The sequence below is a fragment of the Puma concolor genome, chromosome B1 (assembly GCF_028749965.1).
Source record: "Puma concolor isolate L17-30 chromosome B1, mPumCon1.1.hap2, whole genome shotgun sequence".
NCBI lineage: Eukaryota > Metazoa > Chordata > Mammalia > Carnivora > Felidae > Puma > Puma concolor.
In genome coordinates this window covers 92,002,132-92,026,815 of record NC_141670.1, presented here as the reverse complement: position 1 = coordinate 92,026,815, position 24,684 = coordinate 92,002,132, and the positions used below count along the sequence as shown (strand labels likewise).

Below are 24,684 nucleotides of genomic sequence, written 5' to 3'. Positions count from 1 at the left end.
AGGGTTAAATCACTGCGATTCTCATCTAAGGCTAGGAGTCGTCTTCCGAGCTCAATGTTTTTCAGCAGAAGTCATCTCTTGAAGCTGTATGTTTGATGCTCCTGTTTTCTTGCTAGGTGTCAGTAAGTTACCATCGTTAGAGCCTAGAGGCCACCTACAATTCTTGGCCACAGGAGCCCCCAACCTGGCTGTTGTTTTCCTTCAGGCCAGCACACGAGCGTCTGTGAGACGTCCTTCTCTGCATTCAGCTGGGGAAAATGCTCTATCTTTATTTTATAATTTCATTTTTAATGTTTACCCTCTGACTGTTTTCTAGTTTTAAATGGCCCTCCAATTAGGGTAGGCCCATCCTTTTGCCAGAGAATAATAGTGAGATCTTATAGTCACAAGTTCCTTCCACACTAAGGGGAATCAATCATACAGGGCATGTCCATCACTTGTGGGAATTCTGCACATCGCAGCATGTCTGCAGTTTTTCTCTAAGGTGAGGGTTGTATTGTTCCTAAACCCACATCCAAAAAAGTTGCCAAGGACTTTACCTTGTACTCTGTTATTTGAAAATTGTTCACTATTTACTAAAGCTCAGAGAACAAGGAAGCAATTGACCTGGTGAAGACAAAAGAGTCAGCAGCTCTACTACTCTTTCTTCATGACCTAACAGGTCTAGTGCTGAAGGAAGTGTTGATGGCGGATCAGTATCGTGTAAAACACACAAATAAGAATGTGATAGCAGGTAATCCTGAAATTTGGATTAAAAAAAATGGATTTAAAACGGATTTGAATTTTAAAAAAAATCAATAAATATTCTAATTTTGAAAAACAAAATAAACAATAAAGTAAAAATAATACTTGCCTTTCAGGGAAAACTGAATATGCTGACTTGGGATACCCAAGTAAGGGCATCATGCTCTCGGTGCTTTTTGATCTGCCTAACTATACATTTTGGCATGACCAGAAGTACTCCACCATTATGTGCCAATGTATATATGAAAGTCCCTACCAGGCCTTGAAGGTACCAGTGAATTATATGAATGAATAGGTTTATCACACTCTTAGGACACAATCTCCTCTTAAAGGACCTCCCCTCCCCTCAACTTCAAACTATAAGAGATAACTAATAAATGCATGAGCAAAAATTACAATTACAAATATAAAACATAGTATACACATGTTTTATTACTTACATTGGCATTACTCAGAAATAGACAACTTTTACTTTCTCTCTTAAGAGTGACTTGACCATGAATGGAAAAGGAAAATTCTTATAAGAGGCAGAATTTTGAATTCTACATTCACTGGGTCTATTTTTTTAATGTTTTATTTATTTTTGAGAGAGACAGAGAACAAGCAGGGGAGGGGCAGAGAGGGAGAGAGGGAGACACAGAATCCAAAGCAGGCTCCAGGCTCTGAGCTGTCAGCATACAGCTTGATGCAGGACTCCCATGAACTTTGAGATCATGGCCTGAGCTGAAGTTGGACATTTAACCAATTGAGCCCCCCAGGTGCCTTTACATTCACTAGGTTTAAAAGGAGTGATGCCTGGAATGAGCATCTATGTTGATTCCTAAGCAATGGCTAATGGTTTGTTTGGATAACTTGAAGAGAGAAGACTCAATAATTGGTCATTAAACACAATAAGGATGAATCTCACAAATACAATGTTGAGCTAAAGAAGCCAAGCACAAAAAGAAGGAAGGAAGGAAGGAAGGAAGGAAGGAAGGAAGGAAGGAAGGAAAGAAAAGGGAAAAAAAGCCAAATTATGGAAATAGCCCAAGTGTACAGTGACTGATGAATGGATAAACAAGATGCGATACATATATTATATGTGATATGTTATGTACATATAGATGTGTGTGTGTGTGTGTGTGTGTGTGTGTATACTCAATGGTTATGGTGAATATTGACCAACCATAAAAAGGAAAGAAATCTTTCCATTTCCAACAACATGGATAGAGGTAGAGAGTATTATACTAAGCAAATTAAGTCAGTCAGAGAAATACCATTTGATCTCACTCATATGTGGAATTTAAGAAACAAAATAAACAAAGGGGGAAAAAAAGGGGAAGGTAAACCAAGAAATAGACTCTTAACCACAGAGAACAAACTGATGGTTGCTAGAAGAAACGTGGGTGGGCAAGTAGGTAAAATAGGTGATGGGAATTAAGGAGTGTACTGGCTGTAATGAGCACAGGGTGATGTATGGAAGTGTTGAATCACTATATTGTATGCCTAAAATTAATATAACTAACTCTATGTTAACTAACTGTAATTAAAATAAAAACTTAAAAAATATAAAATTAAAAAGAACTATTTTATCATATTCACAGAGAGTTCAAAACCACAGAAAACTAATCTATGTTAAAAGAAAGCAGGAGGGTCACTACTCTCATAGATACAGAAACCGGAAGAAAGTGTACTAGGGGCCTCCTGAAGCACATGCAATGTTTTATTTTATGTTCTCAGTGCTTCTTGTACAGATGTGTCCAGTTTGTGAAAATTCATTGAGCTGTGCCCCGATGGTTTCTGTAGTTTTATGAATGTATGATATTATCAAATAAAAAGCCAAATAATTTCAGTGAATAAGTAATTAATCTCAAGAAATGTTTTGGAAGAAACCTGTAGTTGGACCTCTAGGAGTGGGCCCAGAACATGAAAATGTATCTATTCTTATTGTAGAATAATATCTTAATAATCAGGTAACGGGATAACAGATTTTTTAGATGTCAGTATCTTCTATGAAGACCAGAATTTGCATAATAAGCTCATGATTAAAATGTGCATGATGGTAGAAAGGGACTTTAAAAACTAGATTTCCTCTTCTCAAGATACCCTAGCCACAGACAGTAATGAATGTGCAATTAACAACAAAAGTAATTAAATCTTATACCTCAACATGTCTCCATACTTCAGGTGAATCGCCAACCATGTGGTGGCTTCCTGATGCTTACATTAGAAACTTTCCATGGCTGGGGGGGGAGGGGGGGTGTGGTGAAGATTTGTTTTTTTTAATCAGATAGAAATTTATCGTAGACGTGGATTTTATTTTCAGACTATAAACATGCTTTCTCAGGAACCTCCAAATTTGGATTAACTAAATGCTTCAAAAATTATTATTATGCCTATTCCATAAGCATTGTCTCCAATTAAGAAATTTACTTGATGTGGCAACCGGCTGGCTCAGTCGGTTGAGCTTCCGACTTCGGCTCAGGTCATGATCTCACGGTCTGTGAGTTCGAGCCCCGCGTTGGGCTCTGTGCTGACAGCTCAGAGCCTGGAGCCTGCTTGGGATTCTGTGTCTTCCTCTCTCTCTGCCCTTCTCCTGTTCACGCTCTGTCTCTCTCTGTCTCTCAATAATAAATAAACATTTTAAATAAATAAATAAATAAATAAATAAATGAAATTTACTTGAAATTAAAGAAACAATTCTTTGAAACCATTTATTCTGCTACTCCAATGACTGAAGCAACTGTCTTTATTAAAAAATTAATGAAGATTCAGCTATAGTTCCAGGAGAATGACTTATCTGATAGTAGATAAGTAGAATGACTTATCTGATGATCAAGAAGAAGTGGAGATTTTGCTACAGAAACAGGAGTAGAATCCAAGCAATACTCTGGGGTGTTTCCATGTAATAACAGGCCTACTAATAAATATTAGATAAGACAATGTAATAGGATCCACAGAGGCTCCAATAACAAAGGATGGATAACTTAGTTCAATTCACAAGTTAAAAAAATAAAGAAATATGACTTGAGAATATTCTGACCAAAGATAAAGTTATATGAAATAGAAATTAGGAAAAAAAATCAGTGACAAGTTTCCTTCCTCTAGTCATTTGCAGCATTGTTTATGCTTACTCTATGTCCTTTCTCTTGCTTTTGTCCACTATTAAATACAGAGTGTATTGGCTGAATTTATCCACAGATCACAGAATATTGAGATACTATAATGATCGAGCAACCAAGAAATAGACATAACCCAGAGAACACAGGCTTCATCTTTGGAAGTAGCAACCAAAAATCACTTTTGGTTTTTTTTCCTGTGGTAAATAGAATAAGATTTTTTTTTTTTTTCAACTGTTGAGACACACTGTGTAAAACAGGAATATTTTAGGCATTATATACACAGAAAAAAGAGTGAGTGAGTATCTGCCTAAGACTGTGGACAGGTAGGGTATGGAAGAGGATTTCTATTGTTTTTGCCTGCTTGTTACCCCTTCTTTTCCTGGAAACAGATCCCAATATCTATGAAAAGAGGCAGAGGCAGTATGTGATGCAGACTGGCTCAAAATATCTCCTGCCCCTGACACTCATATAATATGCAATTCTGTGAATATTAATCTATCATAAAGAGGCTGAAGATTTATTAAATTACATTATTTTAAGGCTTCACCCTGGTGAGACTGCCCTTAACTCTGCTGTCATTCCCAGTGTTTCCCTGAGCTACCTTTCCTCAGACATGAATATTTAGCTTTAACTATTTCACTATTCTTCATATAATTCTCTTTCATGTGTTTAAATTAGCTGAATCTGAATCTTTCTGTGATTATTGTTAATCTGGGAAACCAAAGAGTGTAGGTGCTACTAAATTAGAGTAACAGCCACAGCAATGTGATTTTAACATTTTGTATCATTTTTACCAGCAATTAGTTCCCCAAACATTTAAGAAGGCAAAAGAGTTCTGAGACACACAAATCTCACTGAAAGTTACTTTCTGTTTCACTGAGAGATAAATCAAAATTTGGTGTCACTGATAGTGGTAATTATGTTGCAAAAATTTTGGTCACCAACATCAGAAACTATTTAAAGTACTGAAATATGCAGATATGGTTTAAATATAGTTATTGAGTTAAAGCTATTTTACTAAAGCTTTCTATGAGCCTGGATTAGTGGTTAGAAAAACATAAAGTGATTAATTAAATGAACTAATATAAAGATGAAAATGTTATTAATATTGCCATTATAGAGGAATGATCAGGTACTTTGTGCATAAATTCTTACTTAGAGGTAAACAAAGTCTTTCTGAAGGTCCACACAGTTATAGGCACATAATAGGTGCTTGATGTATGTTTTCTAATTGTGTGAATGACTTAATAGAAATTAAACCTTGAAGGATGTTCTTCCGTTGGATATAATAAAAAAAATATCTGAGATAAAAGGTTAATTATCTAAAGAAAATTAGATAGAAAAGAAAATATAAATTTAAAAGACAAATAAAAATATTGGGAAAATAGTCATAGGTAATTTAATGAAAGTAGATATTTTTTAAAAATATAAGATTATATAATCTTTTCGCCTCTCCAGACATTTACTGAAAAACATGCAAAGGATTTCACGTTATAAAATAGTAAAAAGCAATTGATACATACTTTGGAAAATGTTCTGTGTTCTCTGATGTTCTACTAGTGTCAGAACAAGAAAATGCAAATTTAGCCAAAAATTAGATGCTGTCTTAACCACTTTAAAAAATAAAAGTCCCAAATGAGAGAAATAAGAAACCAACGTTCTTTTGGAAAGTATTTTAGAGATTTAAGAAGCATCTTTTTTCATTTCCCTCCCCTAGGCCTCTTCTAAGCAGTAGCTAAGTGCATTTCATTCTATTTTCTAAAATCTTTCTCCAATCTCTACTCCTCTCCACTGCCCACAGCTGCCTCTTCAGGTTAGTTTAACATCATAGCTACCTAAACTCCACAATTACCTTCTATTTTTCCCTCAGTCTCCAGTCTTATTCCCTTTGATACATTCTCCTCATTCTGCCACAAAGCAAATTAGATCATGCCGCTCTTCTGCTACTGTAATACAATCTCTTTTACCTTACTTAAAATCAAACTGATTAATATGTTTTTAAGACACTTCATTTACTTTTGTGTTTCTGTTCGATTACTTATCCAACTTCATTTTCCCTTTTCCCTGTCCTTCAACACCTTCTCCCATTCTAAAACTCCCGAATCTGAGTTCCAGGCACCCCAACTTCCATCTCCCCCATGTTCTAACCTCTTGACCTTGGCCCAGGTTTCTTTTTGCAAACCATGCTTCCTTTAATCTGACTAAACTCTAAGCATCCTAGATATAGATTCAGTTTTGATATCAATCACTTAGCCATTAATACAACTAGTTCCTTTCCAGTAAACTCCTATGGAAGCCTACAATTAGCCTATAACAGCAACCTGAATTTGGTTTCATTTAACCCAAATCAAGTGTAGATTTTAAAACTGCATGAAAATTTACTTTGATTTACCATTTAAAAATGATTTGAAAACCCCCCCTTACAGCTTTTAATATTTTTGTTTTCCTTTAATGATTTCTCTACAAATCTAATCTTTTCTTATCTGTAGAGTTCATGTTACCATCTCTGCTTTTTCTGCTTTTTTGCCTTCTTATGATTTTTCTTTAATTAAAGGCATACTTTTAAATTTTAAATAATGCTTTCTAGCATGTAAATAATTTTACCAGGTCATACCCTGAAAATTCCAAATATTTATAGTTTATTCAGAAGCCACAGATATTTTTGACCATATAGTATTTGCAAAGAAACATCTAAACACTCCGTGTCCTTTTCTATGGCATATGTTAACATAATTTTTAAATAAAAAAAGACGTCTCATGAACATCAACTTTTTTACCCAAATATACTGAAAAGATCAAGAGCATACTGACATTACATTTTATTGGTATTTATAGAAATAGGTGGCATAATATAAAAATGTAAAACTTGATCTATTTATCATTTTCCCCACTGGATATAATATCACTAGTTTTACTCTAACCTCATTCAGAATAACCATTCATGAAAAGCATCCACAAAAAAGACTGCAGTAGAAGATTATCCACATCTATTCTCACATACACAATTTTCTCCCCTTTTTTATTTAGCAGGAAAGATTTGATTTAAAGGAGAATGAAATATGACCTCACAGCTCGTTGAGTTCAGCCCTGCAACTGGCTCTGCACTGATGACATTAAGCCTACTTGGGATTCTGTCTCTCGTTTTCTCAGCCCTCCCCAGCTTGTGCTCTCTCTGTCTCTCTCAAAATAAATAAATAAATTTGAAAAAATAAAATAAAGGACAATGAAATACATCCTTTGTCTGCTAAATACAACAAGCTTATATTCTGAGGAACATGAGCTTTTTAAGAACATAAAAGTTTCTTCTGAAATGTTCTATAAGGAATACTATCAGCTGAATTTTTCCCAGAGAGATACCTATAATATTCTACTTTCATTGAGAGGAATTTTGAATGCTTAAAAAATATTTAAATAAAAAAATAAAGAGAAATGCATGGTTAAGATTCCATTCAGATTTAAAATGTTAGGTATTACATAGCAATCCTCTGGTTCAGGATCCATTAGGGAACATGGGTGTGGAGGACGAAGAAAGGGCCATTTAAGATTATCTCCATTTCATAAATAAAGCGATGGAATCTTAACTTTCATCCACCATAGAGTTAGCTAAGTATACAAACAATATTCAAAACTAGATCTGTCTCATTCTCTAGTCTGTGATTTGAAACAACATGTACTTCCCACCACCCATTGCACATGTAGCGATTTTATTGTAATATTTGATTTAAAAATCTTATGCATAATATTTTATAACTGTATTACTCTACTATTAAGAGATAGTCAGTGGTTAGCTAATTACTCCAAGTAACATTTAATTATATTAGAATGACTAATAGGGATTCAAAATAAATAATTAATAAAAAAATCTCTAACACCGCCTTGTCTAACCAGTGTGTCAGAGGGTCACAGGTCAGACCCACTGGTCAGAGGGTCTAACCAGTGTGTGACCCAATGCTGGGTCACAGGCAGAGGACGAACAAGGAAGTGAGTCCTGGAGTAAATCCTGCCTAGGATTTACCTTTTGGTGTTGTATGATAGGGAAATATAGAGATTTGGGACTGGAAAGCCTCTTTGGTAGGAGGGGCACTCAGGGGATTTGGGAAACAGGCTATTGACCAACCGGAGTAGGAGAATTTTAATAGTATAATAAACGATGTGTCTATTCAAAAAGCATGCTGAATCTTTACCAGCCTGGTTTTAGGTGTACTGAGATGCTGATTGTCTCAGTATCTGACGGCGGTCCAATAAGGCCTGGGTAGTCAGTTGCCTCATCTGCCTGGAACCCCTGTTGTAGTCTCCTCTAGGCACAAGTAGCCTAGGTCAGAAACCTCACTGAGCCATACTAATATTATTTTTCTGTGTCTATCTTAATGGCATAATCTGTGAAGAACTTTTCTAAGTCAAAATAGAAATGTGTCACCCACTACTTTATGCAATCATTACTTTTTAGTTAATTTAAGTAACGTGCTTTTATTATATTTATCTGTATTTATAGTATCTTTGCCGCTGTTGTTTATTAACTAGAATATAGTCAGGTGAGGCAAGAAGCTTAGGTTATAAATTTAGCTTCTGTAAAGTACTTTGTGAATATAGAATATAATATTAATTTCTTTAAAGTTATATATTGCCTCATCAGTAAAAGAATGAGATTGTAAGAGATTTATTCATCCAATTAACAATGATGTGTTGAGTTTTTGCTAACCTTTAAAATATCCTGTTTCTGCGGCGTCAGAAACTTAGATGTTTGGAAAAGAGGAATTGTAAAAGAAAAATTTGAAACAAAAATTCAGAATCATACGTTAACAAATTTCTTTAGGTGAGGTGGATTGTTATTGGAGAAACAAACCAATAAAGGAACCCAAGTGCTGAAGTCAAGCATAACTCAGGTTTCAACTTAAGTTTTCACACGCAGTCACCAAAACAAGTCATTTCATCTGTCTAATCTTCAAATTCTTTAGAAGATATTTGCAAATGACATATCAGATAAAAGGTTAGTATCCAAAACCTATAAAGAACTTATAAAACTCAACACCCAAAAAACAAATAATCCAGCAAAGAAATGGGCAAAAGACATGATTAGACACTTTTCCAAAGACAATATGGCTAACAGACACATGAAAAAATGCTCAACATCACTCATCATCAGGGAAATACAAATCAAAACCACAGTAAGATACCACCTAACACCAATCAAAATGTCTAAAATTAACAACTCAGGCAACAACAGTTGTTGGTGAGGATGCAGAGAAAGAGAAACTCTTTTGCACTGCTGGTGGGAATGCAAAGTGGTGCAGCCACTCTGGAAAAGAGTATGGAGGTTTCTCAAAAAGTTAAAAATAGAACTACGCTTTGACCTAACAATTTCACTACTAGGTATTTATCCAAGGGGTACAGGTGTGCTGTTTCGAAGGGGCACAGGCACCCCAATGTTTATAGCAGCACTATTGACAATAGCCAAAGTATGGAAAGGGCCCAAATGTCCATTGGCCAATGAGTGGATAAAGAAGGTGTGGTATACACACACACACACACACACACACACACACACACACACACACAAAGGAGTATTACTCAACAATCAAAAAGAAATGAAATCTTGGGGCGCCCGGGGTGGCGCAGTCGGTTGAGCATCCGACTTCAGCCAGGTCACGATCTCGCGGTCTGTGAGTTCGAGCCCCGCGTCAGGCTCTGGGCTGATGGCTCAGAGCCTGGAGCCTGTTTCCGATTCTGTGTCTCCCTCTCTCTCTGCCCCTCCCCCGTTCATGCTCTGTCTCTCTCTGTCCCAAAAATAAGTAAACGTTGAAAAAAAATTAAAAAAAAAAAAAAAGAAATGAAATCTTGCCATTTGCAACTATGTGGATGGAACTAGAGGGTATCATGCTAAGTGAAATTAGAGAAAGAACTATCATATGACTTCACTCATATGTGGAATTTAAGATACAAAACAGGTGAACATAAAGGAATGGAAGCAAAAATAATATAAAAACGGGAGGGGGACAAAACATAAGAGACTCTTAAATATAGAGAACAAACTGAGGGTTGCTAGAGGGGTTTTGGGTGGTGCAATGGGCTAAATGGGTAAGGGGCATTAAGGAAGGCATTTGTTGGGATGAGCACTGGGTGTTATACATAAGGGATGAATCACTGGGATCTACTCCTGAAATCATTATTGCAATATATACTAACTTGGATGTAAATTTAAAAATTAAAAAAAAAAGAAAAAGAAAAAAGAAAGAAATTGGATTAGAACAGTACACACTGGCCATTGTCTGCGCCAACCACCCTGGCTGGCCACACCTGGTGCTGCACTGCCAGACACCTAGGCTCTCGCCACCCACCAAGACAGTCTGTTTATGCCGACCGTCTCTGCCCCACAGAACCCGGAGCTCAGGCCGGCCAACATGGCTGTGCAGATGGCACTTATGGCAGCGGGGACAACCGCTGCCAGTGCGAGAGATTTAGTCTGTGTGTGACGGGCTGGCCCTGGCACCTGCTCCCATAATGCGGTGCATGGTGCATCATTAATGACAGACCATCATGGCTCCAGCAAAGCTGTGAAACTCACGAGTTCAGCTCAAGAACCTGGCCAGAGTGCTGATATCACCACCTTCTGCTATCACCACCTTCCCAGGTCAGTAACGAGCAATGTTAGCATACATAGCACATTTCTGTCGCTTAGGAAATCAGTGTCACAATTTACAGTTTGTAAGCATATTTTCATACTTCATTCATTGGAAGTAACAGCTGAAGAGAGGAGAGGAAAGTTTGTGAAGATTGTAATAGGTGATGAGCTGCCACCTGCCCAAGGTATCTTCTGAGAGACACTAACCTCTTTGTGGTACTAGAGCAAGGTCACTGGATTAAAAAACAAAAACAATGGTGCCTGGGTTGCTCAGTGGGTTAAGCGTCTGAGTCTTGATTTCTGTTCAGGTCATGATCTCAGGGTCCTGAGATCCAGCCCCACATAGGCGTCCATGATGAGTAGAGATTCTCTCTCCCCCCTCCAAATAAACACATAAAAGGCATAAAGCAAAATGGACTATGTCCTCCTTCAAGCTGCCACAGCCATACTGGAAGCAATTGTCTGAAAGTGGATTCTTTTGGAAAAAGCTAGCATCCAGTCACTATGAACATTTCTCTTAACCTAGGCCTAACCTCCAAAAGTATGATCAAGAACAGATTCTATTTGCAGTGGCATTAATTGTAAAAGGAGGATTGTTAGATAAATCTGTTAACTACAGAAGCATTTTTCATGAAGTCAGCTAGCTGATAAGTGGCAATCCCACTGTGCAAACTACGGCCCTGTTTTATTCTAATTGCACTATTGAGTGAACACTCAAGTTCAAGTAACATGGGCAACATTGAACTGAATATGGGATTACAGAAGAGTTTTTCAGGAAGAAGACGTCACATCTTCATGGTAACTGTTGACATTCTACAGGAGTTCATCAGGTGGGGCAAACTCAGTATTCAGATGTCTTAAGTATTTCAGCAGCAGTTACCTTGTACTCACCAACCAGGCCTTTAGCTGGAACTTTCTTCCTCCAAATTTGGGTATACACTATTAGCTATGTTTGAATCTTCACAAAATGTGTTCTTAAAGCCAGTAGAGCCCAGGCAGGAGACTCTTTTGGACAATAGGGTTATGAATCTTTTCTTCACAGTATGTGGAAAAATCAAAGATTCAGATATGGCACAAGGTTCTCTGCAGTGCCTTGCACAGTTAACATCTCTTCATGGACCCATGTTCAACCATAAAAGATCCCTAGATGATTGTGGAAGGATTACTGAATGCTATCAATGAAATTGAAATGAAAGATCTGCAAGTTGTGGGATTCTCCAGCATTAATCAGCAATGTTATAACTCCAAATGTCTTAAAGCCATTCCAAATGAACTTTTCTCCTTTGTTAACTGCCTCAGATACCTCACTTATTCTTTGAATGAAATGCTGCATTAGAAGAAGTTTTGATAAGGATGACATGGTATACATGGAAATTTGTGACAAATTGCTGGAAGGAATACTAGCTAACTTGAATCCAAGATGACAAACATTGCCATAAAGGCTTTTTAAATTCAATATGCAGTTCAAGTTTTTAATTCCTGTATTTGGTGCTACCTAAGAAATTTGACTGCCAGTGGTGTGGAGGAAGAAGAAATAAGTAAATATATCAAAAGAATGATCAAGACCAGCTTTCAGATCAGCTGCTAATCAGGCTCTATGCTGACAGCTCAGAGCCTGGAGTCTGCTTCAGATTCTGTGTCCCCTCTCCCTCTGTCCCTACCCCATTCATACTCTCTTTTTCTCTCTCTCAAAAATAAATAAATAATAATTTAAATAAATACTCTTGAGTCTGCAAGTGGAGGCTGATTAGCCTTCAAATATGAATAGTTACATAAAAAATTGAACTAGCTAAACCAGACCATATAAACTTTTAAAAGAAGATGTAATAGCTTAGAGTTATCACTTGATGTATTTTATTACTTCTTTCCTTCCCAATAGGTAGTTACTCCATTGTAATGTTAAAATTCAGGCTTATAAATGCTGTTTATGAGACTATAAAGAGGTTGGTTTTTTTTTTTTTTTTATTTTTCTTCCTTTCGCTAATCTCTCTTTGTCTTGGCAGTCAGCTCAGTCTCTCACCATGAGAAAGAAACAGACGTCAGCAATATGTGGTGAAACAAGATTTAAAAAATAGAATACTCTCTAAAATAAGATAGTTTTAATGCTAATTACTCATAATTACTCAAACTTTTCACTGAAATCCATCCAATGAATTAAAGAATAGTTGGCTTGAAATTAGTGTTTGAAAGTATTCTACCTTGAAAAATATATGGTCATGTATATGTATATTTTTGTCGATTAGATAGGCTATGCCTAAATTTTACCAATACAATTTAACAAAAAAAGTACTAAACTTATTTTCTCATCATAAATTTATACCTAGTTTCTCAGAAGATTCTGTCATGCCACTCTGCTGCCCTTCCCTGCTGGTTACACGAAATTAACAAAATTGATTTGCTGAGATATTTTTCAGATATTCTTCAAAGTCTTCAAGTTGGAGGGGGGTGGTCAATGAGATATGAACACAATTATCATGTGGATTTTAAGCTCCAACACTTACTAGGTATGTGAATTAGATAAGATAAACCCTCTGAACCTCAATTTCTACATTTTAAAAATAGAGAATAAATTTACTGCATAAAGATGTTATGTAGATTACATTAGATGATGTCAGTCCCTCTTACACAGAACCTGGTAGCAAGGACACACTGGAGGTGTTCTTCTCCTGCTCTGTTGTTGAGGATACTAGTGAGTACATCTGTGTCTAAGAGGGAAGAAATGCAGGGGCTTTTATGTGTGGATATTATTACTGCTAGTAATAATAATAATTAGTATTGATTGTATTCTGGATGGCAATTGAAGATACTAATGACAAGTATCAGCCACTTCTCATATATAACATGAATGGGATGCTTACATTCCCGTTTAATATTATATACAGAATTAAATTCTTGTGCCCATTTGCACTACCCAAATAAATAAAGAATTGATTAAAAGTGGAATGCTAATTAATCCTTGAGTTGAGAAATATCCTTAGCTTAGATTTATTTAGCTTTCCAAATTAATATAATTTCCTGGTTGCGTTATCGCCCTTTAAGTACCTGTAGTCCATATTATAAGGAAACAGCATTCCCTGTTCTGGATAATTCTAAAAATGTCAATATCTATTTCTATTCTTTTTAAATCAGGGATTTAAAAAATTACTACCTCATCAAAGATTTATACAGAGTCCAGTGTATCATGGCCTTTTATATTCATTGAAGTTACAAAATTCCCTTTACAAATCAGTATTTTAGAAGATATCCTTGACCCCATGATGAGATTTGAAAGTCACTTTTATGTTTTCTGAAAAACACCAGCAATCTGACTATGGATAATTTATTTTGTGTATCAATAGCTCATTCCTTCCTATTGCTGAGTGGCATTTCATTATGGATATGCCCCCGTTTGTTTATCCATTTCCCAGGTGGGGGGGCATTTGAGTTGTTTCCAGCTGTTAGTGATTTGAATAAAACTGTTAATCATACAAGTATCTGTGTGAACACAGATTTTTTTTTTCCCTTGGATAAATATCCAGAAGTGAAATGTCTGGAATGCATACATAATTATATGCTTAGCTTTATAAAAAACTACCACATTATTTTTCCTAATGGTTGTATCATTTTGTATATTGACCAGTTATATGAGATTTCAAGTCTGAATTATTCCGCCTATGTCCTTAACCCAAACTCCATCCCATTATACCCCTTGAAACGTCCTTCCTATTACAAATAATATAATAAAGCTTGTAGAATAAAAAGATCTTATTTTTTTTTTCCTAATTGAACCTAAAAATTTGCTAAAGATGTTCCTCATATTAAAGGCCTTCTTTATTACAGGGCCACACACCATCATTTACCTACACCATAAGAATAAATGAGTCAGGCAAGTGTGGAGGTGAGGGAGTCAGCATTACTTTGTTAGTGCCACTTCTGAACCTTTACTTCTCTACTCTTATGTAAAAAAATAAAATAAATAAAATAATAACAATAATAATAATAATAATAGGAGGAGCCAAGATGGCGGAACAGCATGGAAGTTTTTTGTGTGTCTCATGTCCATGAAATACAGCCAGACCAACAATAAACCATCCTACACACCTAGAAAACTTATTAAAGGCTTAACACAACAATCTGCACAACCTGAACCACAGAAGTCAGCAGGTACGTGGTGCAGAGAGGTGAACTTGGGGAGAGAGAAGCCGGCAGCAGGCAGGGCCTTTGCAGGTGGAGAAAGGACGGAGACTGGGGCGGGGGAGAATACGGGAAAAGCACCCCTCCCCAAAAGCAGCTGGAGAGAAAGTGGAAAATTGGAAATAGACTCAGGGACTAAACTAAAAAGGGAGAAAAGAGAAAGGAGAGGGTTTAAATTCCATTAAGACTAAACAAGGGGAGCGCAAAGGCTGCAACTCCGCAGCTCAATACCTGGCGGTGCTCTGGTGGGAAAGGTGAATCCCCAGGAACAGAGTGGGGTCCTGGAGGTTCTCAGGCCACACGGAGAAAAGCGGTTCCACTGCTGGAAGGACATTTGGTAGAGATTGTTGAAGGCGCCTGGTCACAGCAGAACCCAGAGAACAGCCACATTCGTTGGTGCTGGAACAAGGTTGTTACGAGTGAAGCCTGGTGCCAGATGTGTGCTGTGATTTTCCATAATCCCTGAAAAACTGCTGCTACACTATCTTGCGAACTTTTTCCGGGGCGGGCTGTCACCTGGCCGCAGTCTCGGGGCACCGGCAGCAGCAGGGTTCAGCAAGGGTTCCTGGGTGCAGCCGACATTCGGCCACTGCTGGGTGAGACCCTCCCGCAGAGGGACATAACAGGTCAAAGCAGCAGTCCTTCAGAAGTAAGGGGACGGGGAAAACAGCCGCATCTGAGACAAAACTCGGGAGAGGTACTACCTGAGTCTTGGTCACAGACAGTGAAAAAGCAGGGAGAGGATAAAAGCTGAAGACAGAGGATGGGTGCGTGATTGCTGATCGCAGAGAACAGAGTTCCCATAGGAGAGACAGAGTAACTGAGTGACGCCTTTTTCACTTCTACCGCGCATGCACATACGCACCTACCTGCTCTGCAACAATACACCCCAGTAGCCTAGCAGTGCCATCTAGTGGAAAATGTAGCCATTACACTGAGCTCCGCCCAACTGGGCCAACCTCTCTCTTCAAGAACACAAGTCTCACCGCCTACTTAGTTTATGGACTATAAAGTGCTACATCGTCTGACTTCTAGGGGAAAATGAAGCAATTTCAGTTCTATTTCAATCTGTTAGCAGGTCCAGCTATTCAATTTTCTTTCTTTGTTTTTTTTCTTTTTATCTTTTACACTATTCTTTTTCTTGAATGCAGAAAGAGAAAAAAAATTCATTTTTGTTTTCAATTTTTATTAAAAATATTTTTTTTTAGGGGTGCCTGGGTGGCTCAGTCAGTTGGGTGTCCGACTTTGGCTCAGGTCATGATCTCACAGTATGTGAGTTCGAGCCCCGCGTCAGGCTCTGTGCTGACAGCTCAGAGCTTGGAGCCTGCTTCATTCTGTGTCTCCCTCTCTCTCTGCCCCTCCCCCGTTCATGCTGTGTCTCTCTCTGTCTCAAAAATAAAAAATAATAATAATAAAATAAAAATATTTCTTTTAATTTTTTACTATATATTTTTTTACTTTTGTGTAATTTTTTTCAAATTCTGTCTTACTTCCATCATTCTATTTTAGTCTACTTCAGTGAATTCACCTTTTCAAATTTTCAAACAGTTTCCTTCTTTTCTTTTTTCTTTTTCTTTTTTCTCTTTTTTGTTTCTTTCCTTTTTCTTAAATGCAGAAAGTGAAAAACTTCATTTTTACCTTCAATTTCTATAAAGATATTTTTCTTTAAATTTTTTCACTATATTTTTGGCTTTTACATAATTTTTTTCAAATTCTATTTTACTTCCATCATTTTATTTTAGTCAAATTCAGTGTATTCACTTTTTCAAATTTTCAAATGATTTCCTTTTTTTCTCTTTTTTTCTCTTTTTTGTTTCTTTTCTTTTTCTTGAATACAGAAAGAGAAAAAAATCATTTTTATTTTTAATTTTCATTAAAATATTTTTCTTTAATTTTATTCCAACTATATTGTTTACTTTTGTGTAATTTTTTTCAAATTCTATTTCACTCCCATCATCTCATTTCAGTCTATTTCAATGTATTCATTTTTTCGAATTCTCAAATGATTTCCTCCCCACCCCTTTTTTTTTTCTAATTTGTCAAACCACTTTCAACACCCAGACCAAAACACTTAGGATTTAGCATCATTTATTAGATTTTTTTTGTGTGTGTGTGTTTAATTTTTTAATTTTAATATTTTTTTAATTTTTTAATTTTAAGTTTTCTACCTCACTAATTCCTTTTCTCATTTCAAATTGACAAAATGAAGGAATTCACCCCAAAAGAAAGAGCACAAAGAAACAACAGCCAGGTGTTTAACCAACACAGATACAAGCAAGATGTCTGAACCAGAATTTAGAATCATGATAATAAGAATGCTAGCTGGAGTCAAAAACTGATTAGAATCCCTTTCTGCAGAGATAAAAGAAGTAAAAAATAGCCAGAATGAAATGAAAAATGCTATAACTGAGCTGCAATCATGGATGGATGCAGCGGCGGCAAGGATGGATGAGGCAGAACAGAGAATCAGCGACATAGAGGACAGACTTACAGAGAATAACGAAGCAGAAAAAAAGAGGGAGATGAAGGCAAAAGAGCACAATTTAAGAATGAGAGAAATCAGTGACTCATTAAAAAGGAACAATATCAGGATCATAGGGGTGCCAGAAGAGGAAGAGAGAGAAATAAGGGTAGAAGGGTTATGTGAGCAAATCACAGCAGGAAACTTTCCTAACTTGGGGAAAGACACAGACATCAAAATCCAGGAAGCACAGAGGACCCCCATTAGATTCAACAAAAACTGACCATCAACAAGGCATATCATATCCAAATTCACAAAATACTCAGGCCAGAAGAGAATCCTGAAAGCAGCAAAAGAAAAAAAAAGTCCTTAACCTACAAGGAAAGACAGATCAGGTTTGCAGCAGACCTAGCCACAGAAACTTGGCAGGCAAGAAAGGAGTGGCACGATATATTCAGTGTGATGAATCAGAAAAATATGCAGCCAAGAATTCTTTATCCAGCAAGGCTGTCATTCAAAATAGAAGGAGAGACAAAAAGTTTCCCAGACAAACAAAAATTAAAGGAGTTTGTGACTACTAAACCAGCCCTGCAACAAATTTTAAGGGGGACCCTCTGAGGGGAGAAAAGATGAAAAAAAAAAAAAAATATATATATATATATACACATATCAAAAGCAACAAAGGTTCGAAAGGACCAGAGAAAACCACCAGAAACTCCAACTCTACAAGCATCATAATGGAAATAAATTCCTATCTTTCAGTACTCATTTTAAATGTCAATGGACTCAATGCTCCAATCAAAAGACATAGAGTAACAGAATGGATAAGAAAACAAGATCCATCTATATACTGTTTACAAGAGACCCACTTTAGAGCTAAAGACACCTTCAGATTGAAAGTAAGGGGATGGATAGCCATCTATCATGCTAATGGTCAACAAAAGAAAGCTGGAGTAGCCATACTTATATCAGACAATCTAGACTTTAAAATAAAGACTGTATCAGGAGATGCAGAAAGGCATTATGTCATAGTCAAGGGGTCTATCCACCAAGAAGACCTAACAATTGTAAACATTTACAATGTGGGAGCACCCAAATATATAAATCAATGAATCACAAACATAAAGAAACTCATCGATAGTAATACCATAATAATAGGAGACTTCAACACCCCAGTCACAAGAATGGACAGATCATCTAATCAAAAAATCAACAAAGAAACAATGGCTTTGAATGACACACTGGACCATATGGACTTAACAGATATATTCAGAACATTTCATCCTAAAGCAGCAGAATATACATTCTTCTCCAGTGCACATGGAACGTTCTCCAGAATAGATCATATACTGGGACACAAATCAGCCCTAAGTAAGTACAAAAAGATCAAGATTATACTATGCATATTTTCAGACCACAACTCTATGAAACTCAAAATCAACCACAAGAAAAAATTTGGACAGGTAACAAATACTCGGAGAATGAAGAACATCCTACTAAAGAATGAATGGCTGGGGCGCCTGGGTGGCGTAGTCGGTTAAGCGTCCGACTTCAGCCAGGTCACGATCTCGCGGTCCGCGAGTTCGAGCCCCGCGTCGGGCTCTGGGCTGATGGCTCAGAGCCTGGAGCCTGTTTCCGATTCTGTGTCTCCCTCTCTCTCTGCCCCTCACCCGTTCATGCTCTGTCTCTCTCTGTCCCAAAAATAAATAAAAAACGTTTGGAAAAAAAAAAAATTAAAAAAAAAAAAAAAAAGAATGAATGGCTAACCAAGAAGTTAAAGAGGAAATTAAAAAGTATATGGAAGTCAATGAACATGATAACACCACCACCCAAAACCTCTGGCACGCAGCAAAGACGGTCATAAGAGGAAAGTATATAGCAATCCAGGCCTTCCTAAAGAAGGAAGAAAGATCTCAGATATACAACCTAACCTTACACCTTAAGGAGCTGGAAAAAGAACAGCAAATAAAACCCCAAACCAGCAGAAGACAGGAAATAATAAAGATTAGAGCAGAAATTAATGCTATTGAAACCAAAACCAAAAACAAACAAACAAAAAAAGAAAATAAAACAAACAAACAAACAAACAAAAAAACCCAGTAGAACAGATCAATGAAACCAGAAGCTGGTTCTTTGAAAGAATTCACAAAGTTGATAAACCACTAGCCCGTTTGATCAAGAAGAAAGAGGAAAGGACCCAAATAAATAAAATCAAGAATGAAAGAGGAGAGATCATAACCAACACAGCAGAAATACAAACAATAATAAGAGAATATTATGAGCAATTATATACCAATAAAATGGGCAATCTGGAAAAATGGACAAATTCCTAGCAACATATACACTACCAAAACTGAAATAGGAACAAATAGAAAATTTGAACAGACCCACAACCAGTAAAGAAATCAAATTAGTAATCAAAAATTTCCCAAAAAACAAGAGTTCAGGGCCAGATGATTTTCCAGGAGAATTGTACCAAACATTTAAGGAAGAGTTAACACCTATTCTCTTGAAGGTGTTTCAAAAGATAGAAATGGAAGGAAAACTTCCAAACTCTTTCTATGAAGCCAGCATTATCTTGATTCCAAAACCAGACAGAGACACCACTAAAAAGGAGAACTACACACCAATTTCCCTGATGAACATGGATGCAAAAATACTCAACAAAATATTAGGCAGCCGGCTCCAACAATACATTAAAAAAATTATTCACCAAGACCAAGTGGGATTTATACCTGGGAGGCAGGGCTGGTTCAATATCCACAAAACAATTAACGTGATTCATCACATCAAGAAAATAAAGGACAAGAACCATATGGTCCTCTCAATAGATGCAGAGAAAGCATTTGACAAAATACAGTATCCTTTCTTGATAAAAACCCTCAAGAAGGTAGGGATAGAAGAAAAATTCCTTGAGATCATTGAATGATGCAATGCTAATATCCTCCTCAATGGAGAAAAAAAAATGACAGCTTTCCCCCTAAGGTCAGGAACAAGACAGGGATGTCCACTCTCGCCACTGTTATTCAACATAGTTTTGGAAGTCTTAGCCTCTGCCATAAGACAACACAAAGAAATAAAAGGCATCCAAATCGGCCAGGAGGAGGTCAAACTTTCACTCTTCTCAGATGACATCATACTCTCTATGGAAAACCCAAAAGATTCCACAAAAAAATTGCTAGAATTCATTCATGAATTTAGCAAAGTTGCAGGATACAAAATCAATGAACAGAAATTGGTTGCATTCCAATACACCAACAATTAAGTGACAGAAAGAAAAATCAAGGAATCGATCCCATTAACGATTGCACCAAAAACGATAAAATACCTAGGAATAAATCTAACCAAAGAGGTGAAAAATCTATACACTGAAAACTATAGAAAGCTTATGAAAGAAATTGAAGAAGACACAAAAAAATGGAAAAAGATTTAATGCTCCTGGATAGGAAGAAGAAATATTGTTAAAATGTCGACACTACCCAAAGCAATGTACATATTCGATGCAATCCCTATCAAAATAACACCAGAATTCTTCACAGAGCTAGAACAAATAATCTTAAAATTGGTATGGAACCAGAAAAGACCTGGAATAGCCAAAGCAATCTTGAAAAAGAAAACCAAAGCAGGAGGCATCACAATCCCAGATTTCAAGCTGTACTACAAAGCTCTAATCGTCAAGACAGTATGGTACTAGCACAAGAACAGACACTCAGATCAATGGAATAGAATAGAGAACCCAGAAATGGACCCACAAACGTATGGCCAACTAATCTTTGACAAAACAGGGAAGAATATCCAATGGAATAAAGACAGTCTCTTCAGCAAGTGGTGCTGGGAAAACTGGACAGCGACATGCAGAAGAATGAACCTGGACCACATTCTTACACCATACACAAAAATAAACTCAAAATGGATGAAAGACCTCAATGTAAGAAAGGAAGCCATCAAAATCCTTGAGGAGAAAGCAGGCAAAAACCTCTTTGATCTTGCCCACAGCAACTTCTTACTCAACATGTCTCTGGAGGCAAGGGAAAAAAAAGCAAAAATGAACTACTAGGACCTCATCAAAATAAAAAGCTTTTGCGCAGGAAGGAAACAATCAGCAAAACTAAAAGGCAACCGACAGAATGGGAGAAGATGTTTGCAAATGACATATCAGATAAAGGGTTAGTATCCAAAATCTACAAAGAACTTATCAAACTCAACACCCAAAAAACAAATAATCCAGTGAAGAAATGGGCAATAACATGAATAGACACTTCTCCAAAGAAGACATCCAGATGGCCAACTGACACATGAAAAAATGTTCAACATCACTCATCATCAGGGAAATCAAAACCACAATGAGATACCACCTTACACCGGTCAGAATGGCTAACATTAACAACTCAGGCAACAACAGGTGTTGGCAAGGATGTGGAGAAAGAGGATCTCTTTTGCACTGTTGGTGGGAATGCAAGCTGGTCAGCCACTCTGGAAAACAGTATGGAGGTTTCTCAAAAAACTAAAAATAGAACTATCCTACCACCCAGCAATTGCATTGCTAGGCATTACCCGCAGGATAAATGAAAGAAATTTATTTTCGAAAGGACACATGCACCCCCATGTTTACAGCAGCACTATCAACAATAGCCAAAGTATGAAAAGAGCCCAAATGTCCATCGATGGATGAATGGATAAAGATGTGGTATATCTATACAATGGAGTATTACTTGGAAATCAAAAAGAATGAAATCTTGCCATTTGCAGCTATGTGGATGGAACTGGAGGGTATTATGCTAAGTGAAATTAGTCAGAGAAAGACAAAAATCATATGACTTCACTCATATGAGGACTTTAAGAGACAAAACAGATTAACATAAGGGAAGGGAAACAAAAATAATATAAAAACATGGAGGGGGACAAAAGAGAAGAGACTCATAAATATGGAGAACAAACTGAGTGTTACTTGAGGGATTGTGGGAGGAGGGATGGGCTAAATGGGTAAGAGGTACTAAGGAATCTACTCCTGAAATCATTGTTGCACTATATGCTAACTAATTTGGATGTAAATTTTTAAAAAATAAAAAATAAAGCAAGTTAAAAAAAATAATGTTTTTGAAGGTCATCTCGGTTAGTCTATTCCAGTAATGTCTTGCCTCCTAATCATTTTTCCACAATAATCAGAGTCCTCGACATTTATCTTCTCCTTTCCTTTTTTTTCCTGAGTTCTAACACCATAATTTCAATGATGGTCATTAATGTTCATCACCAAGTATTTTGTTCTCTCTTCCTTCTGCGCACATGTTAGGATAATATGCAAGTTTCCCCGTCCTAGCAGAAGAGTTGTGAGCAGAAGTGATCTGTCATTTCCTAGTCAGATAATTTAATTACCAATTTGTCATACTCTAGCATATTCTTTCCTACTAGTATGTCAACAAGCAATAATTGAATTTATGGTTAAAAAAATTAAAATGATGGTTACTGCTTCAGATAGATTCCTAAATGGTTATGAAAAATTGATCACATAAGCAGACTTGTCAAGGACTAGTAGTATGAGTGAAATGTAAACCTTTGTTGTTTTAATCCACTGAATTATATGTATTGATAACTCAGCATAAGTTGTCCTATCCAGCCACTGAGTAATGTAGATATTGTTATGTAATGTATAAAAGAAGAATTAACATATGTAGTATTGGTTTATAAATTGGCTGCAGGTGGTGAGCAACTCTTAGGCTAAGCTAGAAGGATGGCAATACCTATTATACAGTGGCAAAACAGTGAAATTCTTACTTAGGATAGGAAATGTATTTTATGAACTCATAAATCTAGAAAAGAGGTTGGTAAACAAATGCTAGTATGTGTTGGCTATAGCTGTTAAATTACTACAAGAAAGAGATGATCTTAGAAAATCTTTCTATGGTAGCAAACAGAACTTCTACTAACCCATAAGAGTCATACATGATCAGGGAATAAAATTTTATTATTTTAAATCACTGAGATACTGAGGTTGCCGTCCCCCTCTACTTATGCCTATTCTGACCAGCATACTTGAAAAACTCAATGTCTAATTAGATAATCCAATCACAATTGTCTTCATTCAGAAAGTCATTCTTGCCTTACACTGCTCCTTTTTATAAACTATATTTATTTTACCTATGAAATCTTAAGCTTTATCTTTGTTTTCCTGCTAAACATAATTTTACTCTTTGGAAGGATTATATTTCTAAATATTCATATTGTAGAATTCTGTGCTATCAGTAAAATTGCCTTTAAATTCTGTTGAGTTAATTAGTCTATTTTTTCTCTGAAATTCCCAGCCCTGGTCTATCACTGAAATAATAAAAGCTTCCAATCTTGGCCCTTGTAAAAGTCTTTATTTTTTTTTCATTTTTCACATTTGTCTGTCTCCTGCTCTGTATCCCCACCAGCATGACAGTGACAAAGTTGAATTTAGCTCAAGCCCCATGAGCCTGGAAAACATTACAATTAAGTAAACCCCCTTTCCCACACCTTTGTTTTCCAGGAATGGATTACAGCAAGGTATCATTCTTCCCCATATGACTTACGTAGAACTCAAGAATATTTCATTTGTTTACCTGTGAGAAGGCCAGATGCAGGCCCTACAAAATGCCACTCTTTGCCTCATAAATGATTAATTGAATTGTTCGGACTCAGTGACTAATCTGGATAAAATATCTGCTATTTTGACTTGACCAAACTTCAGCTAAGTTTCTTTCCTACTCCCTGCTGCCTGGACTTTGACGCCTGCCCCCCACCCTGAGTAGGCATACAACCCCTTCTCAACAGCCCCTCCAGAACAGAAACCTATCTCTGGGGAAAACATTCCCTAATCAACTATCTGATTGTATCACGTATTTATCCCACTTACCCATACCCATTCTTTCTAATCTTTTTCAACCCCTCCCTCTTTAAAAAAGTCCTGGGGCGCCTGGGTGGCGCAGTCGGTTAAGCGTCCGACTTCAGCCAGGTCACGATCTCGCGGTCCGTGAGTTCGAGCCCCGCGTCGGGCTCTGGGCTGATGGCTCGAAGCCTGGAGCCTGTTTCCGATTCTGTGTCTCCCTCTCTCTCTGCCCCTCCCCCGTTCATGCTCTGTCTCTCTCTGTCCCAAAAATAAATAAAAAACGTTGAAAAAAAAATTAAAAAAAAAAAAGAAAAGTCCTTTTTGCCTTACATTTGAGATATTTGTTGATCCTGTGGTCAGTGTGTTCTTCCTATTAGAGTAAGTTCTCCTCCCCCTTGGACCCTGCAATAAACCTTTTAAGTAGTTTTTTTCTCATTTACGTCCTGATTTACTTTTTGACACAAAATACACCTTTGGCAAAATTATCACAGTTTCTGAAGTGTTATGTCAAATATCAAGGTAATGTAAACATTATCACCAAATATAAAGGAATTCTTATGAAAAATTTAAATTCTCAAATTTAGTATGCCATGTCCCCATAGAGGTTCTCTGATATTACCCCTGCTTAGCCTGGTAACAGCAATTTTTGATAATGCATTTTTTAATTCTTTTATTCCAGATTCATTGTCCTTTCCTTTCCTCAGTGGCACAACCCTACAATCACATTTGCCTATAGAATTTT

At 36.8% G+C, this 24,684-nt stretch overlaps 1 pseudogene; it reads left to right on the top strand.

Moving 5' to 3' along the window:
• The first annotated feature begins 10,195 nt into the window (after positions 1-10,195).
• Positions 10,196-24,684, top strand: part of LOC147581760 (exportin-4-like) — a 32,955-nt pseudogene continuing 18,466 nt past the window's right edge.